The sequence below is a fragment of the Cariama cristata genome, unplaced genomic scaffold (genome assembly GCF_000690535.1).
Source record: "Cariama cristata isolate BGI_N322 unplaced genomic scaffold, ASM69053v1 scaffold14187, whole genome shotgun sequence".
NCBI lineage: Eukaryota > Metazoa > Chordata > Aves > Cariamiformes > Cariamidae > Cariama > Cariama cristata.
Window position 1 is genome coordinate 1,421 of NW_009627161.1, and position 8,722 is coordinate 10,142.

Genomic DNA, 8,722 nt, shown 5'->3' on the forward strand with positions numbered 1-8,722 from the left:
TCTCCTAATTGCCTATAGAATAATTTATCAGTGCTAACATCCTGCCTGGGCGATTGGTAGTAGACATCCACTACAGCATCCCCCTTGTTTTCCACCCACTGAATCCTCACCCAGAGATTCTCAGCCACGTCACCACTAGCTTTAAGGGCTGTACCATCAAACTTCTCCCTTATGTACAGTGCAACTTGTCTACCTCCCCTGTCCTGCCTGTCCCTCCTGAACAGCCTGTAGCCCTCCATCCCAGCACTCCAATTGTGGAGTCATTCCACAAAGTCTCACTAATACCAATGATATCGTAGCTCTGGGAACTGACTGACACTTTCAGTTCATCCTGTTTGTTTCTCATACTGCGGCGTTAGTGTACAAGCATTTCAAATGTTATCAGTGCTCCCAGGAGCAGTTTAAATGTTCCCCCTAGCATGGCCACCCCCAGGCAATGCCATGCAAACCCTTGGTTTACCTTCAGCTCTCCTGTTGGTGTCCCCTTCCCCCATTGATTCTAGATTAAAGCCCTCTCAATCAGTCCCGCCAGCTTACAAGCAAAGACACATTTCGTGCATTGGGACAGATGGATCCCATCAGGCCCCAGCATACCTTGTGCCTTGAAGACTCTTCCATGGTTATAAAACCAAAAGTTTTGGTGGAGGCACCAATCCTGGGGCCAAGTATTGATATCCTGGCATCACCTGTTTCTTTCAAGGTCTCTCCCTATTATATTGGGAGGATTTAGGAAAACACTACCTGTGCTCCTGAGTAATTTAGCATTCTTCCCCGGGCCCTGAAATCTCTTTTGATCGACCTTAGGCTTTTTGTTGCAACGTCATTAGTACCTACGTGAAAGAGCAGGAGCGGATAATAGTCTGAAGGCTGTTCTAAGCTCTTCCATCATCTGGTGACATCCCTAATCTGGGTCCCAGGGAGACAGCAAACTTCCCTGAAAAGATGGTCCAGTCTGCAAATGGGTGCTTCCATTTTGCACAGGAGGGAGTGACCAATGACCATAACTTGCTGTTGTTTCTTCTCAGCACTGTTCTTAATGCAGGTCTTGTTGCAAGGAATTGATCTACCTGACCTTGGCAAGAGTGCTTGCACAGCTTCCTTCTCATATATGTCATAATGCACTTCGTCTATCATACCCAGGGCCTCATTCTGTAAAGCTAGTTGAGAGGGTAAGGAGGGGTTTCTCTTACAACTTTGTGCAGTAACTTGCTTCCACTTCTCCTTATCCCTCCCTTGTGCCTTCCTCCTAGCACAAAACAGGTCCTGGAGCTGCCCCCATAGTGGCCATGCTGAGCTGGCTTATGTGCATCAGAGGTGGCAGAGCACAGCTTCAACTGTGATAAACCTGGGTAGAAGGGACTTCTGCTTTAATGTTTTCTCTGAAGAACGTTGTTTTGTTTCTCTGTCTCATTTGTTTGTGTTGTGAGTCTTGTCTCTGGAGACAAGAGGTGGGGAAATAGGAGGGAAGAAAGTATGACCCTCTGATTTTAAGATTCTCAATGCCATGGGACAGGTTTGCATTAACTATATTTTCTGTTCTTAGTTGCAAGCTTTAACAGCTCTTCTTTACAGGGTCATACTTTGTCCTTTCTAGGGTGCTATACTGCACATGCCATCAGCAGGTTCAAGTCTTGTCACATCCATGGCAAGGAGAAGGGAGGGGAAGAAGAAGGCATGTCCCGTATTTTTGGTGCAGTTGAACACTGAATCCAGTTTTTATTTTACTATTTCTTCTTCCTTTTCTCTCTCGTATATCCATTATAGTGGGATGAGGTAAGTGTCCTGGATGACAAGAAGCGCCTGATCCGAACCTTTGAAGTCTGTAACGTGGCTGAACCAGGTCAGAATAACTGGTTGCGTACTCACTTCATAGAGCGTCGCGGAGCCCACCGAGTCCACGTCCGCCTCCGTTTCTCAGTGAGAGACTGTGCCAGCATGCGCACTGTGGCCTCTTCTTGCAAGGAGACTTTCACACTCTACTACCACCAGTCAGAGGCTGACATAGCCTCTCAGGAGCTGCCAGAGTGGCATGAGGGCCCCTGGACCAAAGTGGATACTATTGCAGCTGATGAAAGCTTTTCCCAAGTGGACAGCACTGGGAAGGTGGTAAAAATGAATGTGAAAGTACGTAGCTTTGGGCCACTCACCAAGCATGGCTTCTACCTGGCCTTCCAGGACTCGGGAGCCTGCATGTCCTTGGTGGCAGTCCAAGTCTTTTTCTACAAGTGCCCAGCTGTGGTGAAAGGATTTGCCTCTTTCCATGAAACTTTTGCTGGAGGGGAGAGGACCTCACTGGTGGAGTCACTAGGGACGTGTGTACCAAATGCTGAAGAGACAAGCACGACTGGGTCTTCAGGTGTTCGGTTGCACTGCAATGGAGAAGGGGAGTGGATGGTGGCCATTGGACGATGCACCTGCAAGGCTGGCTACCAGCCTGTTGATGATGAACGAGCCTGCCAAGGTGAGAGACGCTTTTTTCCCCACTTCTTGGGAAGCCACTTCTTTGTTGGTTCTCTGTATTAGTAGTATTTGGCATTTGCCAAAAGTTCACAGAGCTAGGAGATTAAATAATTTCTCGCAGAGAATGCTTACTAGCAGCCTCTTCCGACACTTTTAGCACCTCAGACTGGAGTTGGAGTGAGCGCTTCTTGGTGGTAAGAATGTGGTAGGAAGCTCCACTCAGGCCTTAGTTCAAGCTCCCACCAGAGACAGCCTGTTAGGCTACATATACAGAATTAGCAGGAGTTGTAATTAGCCAGATCTAACATAGTTCTGCTTCTTTACTAAGAGGCAACAGCATTAGAGGAGAGATGCCACATGGAGTAGAGCTGAGCCCAGAGGTAATACACTCTATCATCCTAACTAATTTGGGCCCTTTTGCTAGTGATGTTGAAACTAGTGATAAAAAAAAGAAAGGGGAAATGGCAGCAGCCTGGTCGTGGGACAGGGAACACGCAACAGGGATCTATAAGCCTGGCTTGCTAAGGAAAAACAGTCGTAATGGTATTATCATTACCCCTATTGTGCCCTCTGCCCTGGGGCTCATGGTATTTTCTATGAAATGGTTGTAGAAGGAAGTAGAATAAATTACATATCACCCAGTAATGGTATTGGGCCAAAATCTTGCCGAGCCTGAACACCCAGTCTAATGTCATGACTGTCTTCCTGTCTCAAGCTTAAGACAGTCCATGAGACCAAACTGCCTATATTGGTTGTATAATTTTGTGTGTAATGTGTATAATTTTGTGTATGTAATGTGCTTCCTTGGTTTTAATATGCATCTAATCAAGATCCCTGAGCAATGTAGAATGTTGCTGCAGCATACTTAGTACTGTAAAAAATAAATGTCATGTGGAACTCAGTTTTGGCTGCAGACACAATTTTAAAGCTGGATTGTAATTTATTCAAATAAGAGGTCGACTGGGACATTGACAGTACAAATATTCTGGTTAACACCAAGTGCAAATGCAACGGATAGTTAATGGTTGTCAATACATTACCTTAAATTCCTATTTCATGAAGTGATTGGGGTCATGCAAAACGACTTTATTAAAATACAGTTCATTGTGCTGGAGACTTACAAAGCAATTAAAATTGGTAAGTGCTTTTTATTTATTTAAGCTTTGAGAATGATTAAAATGTGTGCACCTTTTTATCCTGCTCATCCTGAAAGAAATGTAACTACATTCGTGTAGTGCTGCTCGTGAGACAGAAAGCTCAGACGGACAGAGCAACTCTGTATGGCACTAACTTTGTTGTCTGCATCAGTAGCATGACTAGTTCATAATCCAGGTAAACTGCCAGTCAATAATTTAGTATCAGATAGTAGTCTTAAGCACTCAAAAAATATGGAAATTAGGCTTGGTGAATAAAAATAGGGATTTAAAAAGAAAAAACTATCTTCCCTTTTTTGTAGCGTTCAATGAAAGCTGATACTCCCTTGCAACCCCATTATCATAGAAACTGGAGATAGGTGAAAATGGTAAATATTTTAAGGAGTAACTGAAATAATGACAGTGTATCAAAATACAAAACGTTGTTCCCATCATTTAGTTCCTGAGATTCCATGAGCAGCTTAGAACAGCAAAAGACAACCAAATAATGAACCTTAATGTTAGAAGATATTTTTTCTCCTCGTGTTTCTCATAAACTCCTCTGGCTTGATCGCCATTCCTGATCTCTTCTCCTGCTAACAATATGTTGATGTCCTGTCTGAATGGAGCCACATTCAGCTAGTGTAGTTTGTCCCCTTGCTTGGCGTTTCCTTGCGTGGAGTCCTTCCCAGGACTTCTCCTCTGTATGTTCTCCCTTCTGAAGAGCAGAAGTACACTGTGATACGGAGTTGCAAGTGTTCTGTATGAAATACAGAACAAGAGCAAAAGCCCAAGGGCCGATTTCTGCTGATCGTACTGCAGAGAGCTCTTCTTGATAAGACTGAAGAATGAACCAAGGATAGGAAGGAAAAGCAAGTTTCCTTCTTATACTTTAGCAGAAGAGCGTGTGGGCATTGCCTTCCCCCTCACCATATGGAAGCCTGTGGATTCCTGCCTCGACCAGCTGTTACCTCCTTATTTAGAACAAAGAATCTGACAAGAACCATTCTGAGCAGATAGATAGAAAGCCCTTTTTTTTTTTTTCTGCCCCTTACCATGAGTTAAGATACTTCCTTTCATTAGTTTCATAAGACTGCCTGCTGTTTCTACTATATGGCCTGTTTCTCCAGTTAAATAGAAGAGTGAAACAGCATCCTTTAATAAGCCCTCTAGGTGATGTGGGATGTGGTGTGGATGGGATTCACTTTTGACTTTATTCAAGTAGACTTTTTCACATGCTGAACTGTCAGAAAGGAGAATGGCAGTTTACAGAGGCAAAAGGAAGGTTGGGACCTTACATCCTTTTCTTTCTTTAGATGTATACACACAGGGTGCCTTGCCTTGCAAGGTTTCCTGTAACTTTTAAGTGTTTTTCCACATAGAAGGCCAGAAACGGAAAGTTCTGGATGATTAAGGCGTCCTAGGCCACTGATTCCAAAAATTCTGGACTAATTGGCTGTTCTCCCAAGTCTTCTCTCAGATCTTCAGGTTCATTCTGAAAACAGTTATTCCCAGGTTCCATCCCCACAAACAATTTTATAATATAATGTGTTTCTTGGGATTCACTGCCCACTGCTTATCATCGCCTTTTAGCTAAAAGTCGCATGGGATTAAAGTTACCGGATGCTTTTGCAAGTAGCACTTGGAATTCATGACTGAGACATTTTAAAAAATATTTCAAAAATGACAATGTGGAGAAAAAAGAGAAATGACTACTTGATAAAGTGCTAAGCTGACATCTGAATGAAGAAGTAAGGTGAGCTCTTAGCTTGAAAAATCACTGAAATAGAACTATTAATTTAATAATGCAGAGTTTATATAATTTTTTGCTTTCAAGTCCAAATACAAATTAATTCCAAGTCAGTTCTGCCAATCAAGTTCCATGTCGGTTTTTCTAGTCAGTCCCATAGCAGTATCCAATATGATGTTTGTCCCACGCCACTGAAAATGTGCCATTACTGCATCAGTATCCTCCTGCATCTGCAGTTACCGTCCATCTACCCACCTCCTGTTTCTGTAGCTCAGAGGAGTGACTCTTTTCCCCTTATCCAGCTTTGATGTCTGTGGGAGAGAAGATCATAGGACTATAGGAGAAAAACATAGATGAAACCATATTTAGAAAAGGATGAAGTGGAGGGAGCTATTTTAATCATGCGACTGAGGACAGGTCTATGCATCCTTGTTGAAGTCCCCTTGTTGGACCTGGACTGCTGATCCCCTTGTTGGGTATCACAGTGTATTGGGTTTACGTGGCAAGGTTCTGGTAGTGGTGGGGGCTTATGGGGTGGCCTCTGTGACAAGAGGGCAGGGGCTGTCCCATGCCAGACATAGCTTTTTCTAGACAGCTCCACAACGGACCCAGCACAGGACAGAGCTGAGCCCATTAGCTACATGTGTGGCACCTCTGTACAAATATATTTAAGAAGGGGCAGAAAACATCAACCAGAGAGAGGAGAAGGGAACAAAAAGGAGGAGAAACAGCAGAGGGAACACCAAGGTCCAAGAAGGAGGAAGGTAGGTACTCAAGGCACTGGCGCAGATATTCTCTGCAGCTTGTGGAAGAGCCCACGCCGGAGCAGATGGGTATTTCTGAAAGGAACTGTGGCTCGTGGAGAACCCACACTGGGGTAGGGGAAAAGGGTGAGAAGGAAGGAGTGACAGAGAGAAACTGCACACTCCATATCCTACCCTGTGATGCTTGGGTGGAATAGAAGAGTTTGGAGTGAAAAGAGTTAAGTTGAGCTTGCGAGATGGGCGAGGAAAGGTGTTGTTTTAATGTTTGTTTTTTGTTTTCTCATTACCCAAACCTATTTTAATCAACAATAAATTAAATTAATTTTCCCCAAGCCAAGTCTGTTTTGCCTGTGATAGTAATTGGTAAACAATCCCCCTGTCTTTATCTCTACCCATGAGCTTTCTCATCCTGTTATCTCCCTATGTCTTCCTGAAGAGGGGGAGTGAGAGAGTGGCTGGGTGGGATTTGGTTGTTTACCAAGGTTAACCCACCACACAGGTTCTTCTTCTCTCTTCTTTCCCTGGGTGTTTCCGAGAGTATTAATGAAGCAAAAGGTCTGCCTGTCTTCTGTAGCAGCTGTAGTTGGCCCTTCTTCTGTAGGGTGCAAGGGTGTATGAAGAAGTCGAATGGAGAAGAGGATTCCGTAAAATTGCCCATGTCCTGTAGCTGTATGTAGTCCCTTCTGATGGCAGAAGGAATCACATTCTGCATCACTGATAACTACAGGAGCTAGTGACTGTGCACACAGCTGTTTGAGGGCTCACTTGGGAAGAATATTGCATGATCATTTTTGTATTATTAAAAGATGCCCTTCCTCACCAGCCTGGACAAACCTTTTTCAGTGTGTGAAGCTAAGGAAATGTTAAGATTTATGTTAAAAAGCATAAACTTCAGCAGTCTGCTAAAAATATGCCTATACTATTAGCAAAAAACTATACACAATAAGCTCTTCTCAAATTTTAGTCACTTAAAAGATGCTTCCTTTAAAACCATAGAATAATTTACATTGCAGGGACCTGTTGAAGTCATCTGCTCCAACCCCATGCTCAAAGCAGGACCAAATTGGGTTAGGTCACTCAAGGCCTATCCTAGTCTAGTTTTCATTATTCCTAAAGATGAAAATTCCATAATGTCCCTGGGCAACTGTTCCAATGTTTGATGACACCCATGGTGAAATTTCTTTTTCCTATATAGAAGGAGGTTTTAATAAGATGTAATAAGAGATTATTACAACTTGTGTCTGTTGTCTCATGTTCTACCACCTTGTACCTACACCTTCTTCATATCCTCCCGTTAAGTGACCGATGCCAGCCGTTAAGTTCCTCCTCCTCCACCCTTCTCTTCTTTAAAGTGAACGAACCCAGTGTCTTAGCCTCTCCTGAGTAAGAGCTTTAATTTCAAGGTAAACTCACAGTTGATAATAATGTTTGGTGCCATGTGCTAGATTACCTATTTATATTTTTTCCTTATGTGTTATTCCTTTCATCAGCTTCTCCAGGCTTATTCTGCTACATGCACATACATTTTGGTGCTTTTCAAGTAGTTTGCTGATTTTCCTGTGTCCAGCGGTTGCTCTCTACTCATGTTCCATCCTTCCTCTGCCCAAATCTTTTCTCTCTTCTTTTGCCTTTTTTTTTTCCACACAGCCCATTCCCTGGCAGTCCTTCCAATACATAACTAGCTAGTAATTACTTCAACTCCACCTCTTTTACCTAAAAATCCCTTACTCAACTGATCTCCTATCAACACTTCAGCAAAAAAAACAGTTCTTAGTCACTTCATTTATTTTATCTCAGTTGATTTCATGTTCTGCTTTTCCATTTAAAAAAACACAACAGCCACACTTTTCTCTCCTTACGTTTCTTTCATTTTCCACTGTCTCTTCCCCACCTAAACAGCTGTAGAACCTGTGAAACTCTAGGCAAACTAGGGTCCTATCGCTTCACTATGCCTTACCTGTAGCTCTGGCTGAGCCCACCTTGTTCAGAACAAGACACAAGATACACGGTAACAGTCACTGTGGAATAGCCTGCCCCAGTGGGAAATTACTTTCTATCACCATAAGCTAGTCATAGGCTTATTTCTGGGGTCAAAAAAAAAGCAGTGTTTTATCTAGAAGTTACTTAGATTTTTCTTTTCTAATGTGTTTTCTGCATTCTAATTATGCTATCTTTCTTGCATTATAAGAGAGTAATGTCTAAATTGTATTTCTACAATATTATCAATTATTAAATCCTTTCTATCATCGTGCCCTCTGTAACTGCAAGCTCCATCCCTCTTTCCAGTTGATTTGGTTCAGGGCTTATTCTAGCAGTGCCTTCCATTATCTAGTTAAAGCAAGTGGCATGGCCCATACAAGTTATCTTCTCTTCTGAACTGCATACTGATCCTGCTTTGCCTAGAGTCATTCTCATTTGAGGTCCTCTGTAGCCCTGCACATCCAGTGTTCCCTAGGCCTCCAATTCAGCTATGTCCGTTCATCCTTCCCAGTTTGACTCTAATGCCAGCTTTGACACTCTGTTCATTTTCAATACTCTGATGTCATTCTTGCTGCCCCACAATGTATCTAGGAGCAGAACTCCCGTTTAAGAGAGAGATCACTTGTCTCAGTCAA

The 8,722-nt window shown here is 43.1% G+C and overlaps 1 pseudogene; it reads left to right on the forward strand.

Moving 5' to 3' along the window:
* Window positions 1-1,764: 1,764 nt before the first annotated feature.
* Window positions 1,765-2,461, forward strand: LOC104164872 (annotated as a pseudogene).
* The last annotated feature ends 6,261 nt before the right edge of the window (window positions 2,462-8,722 follow it).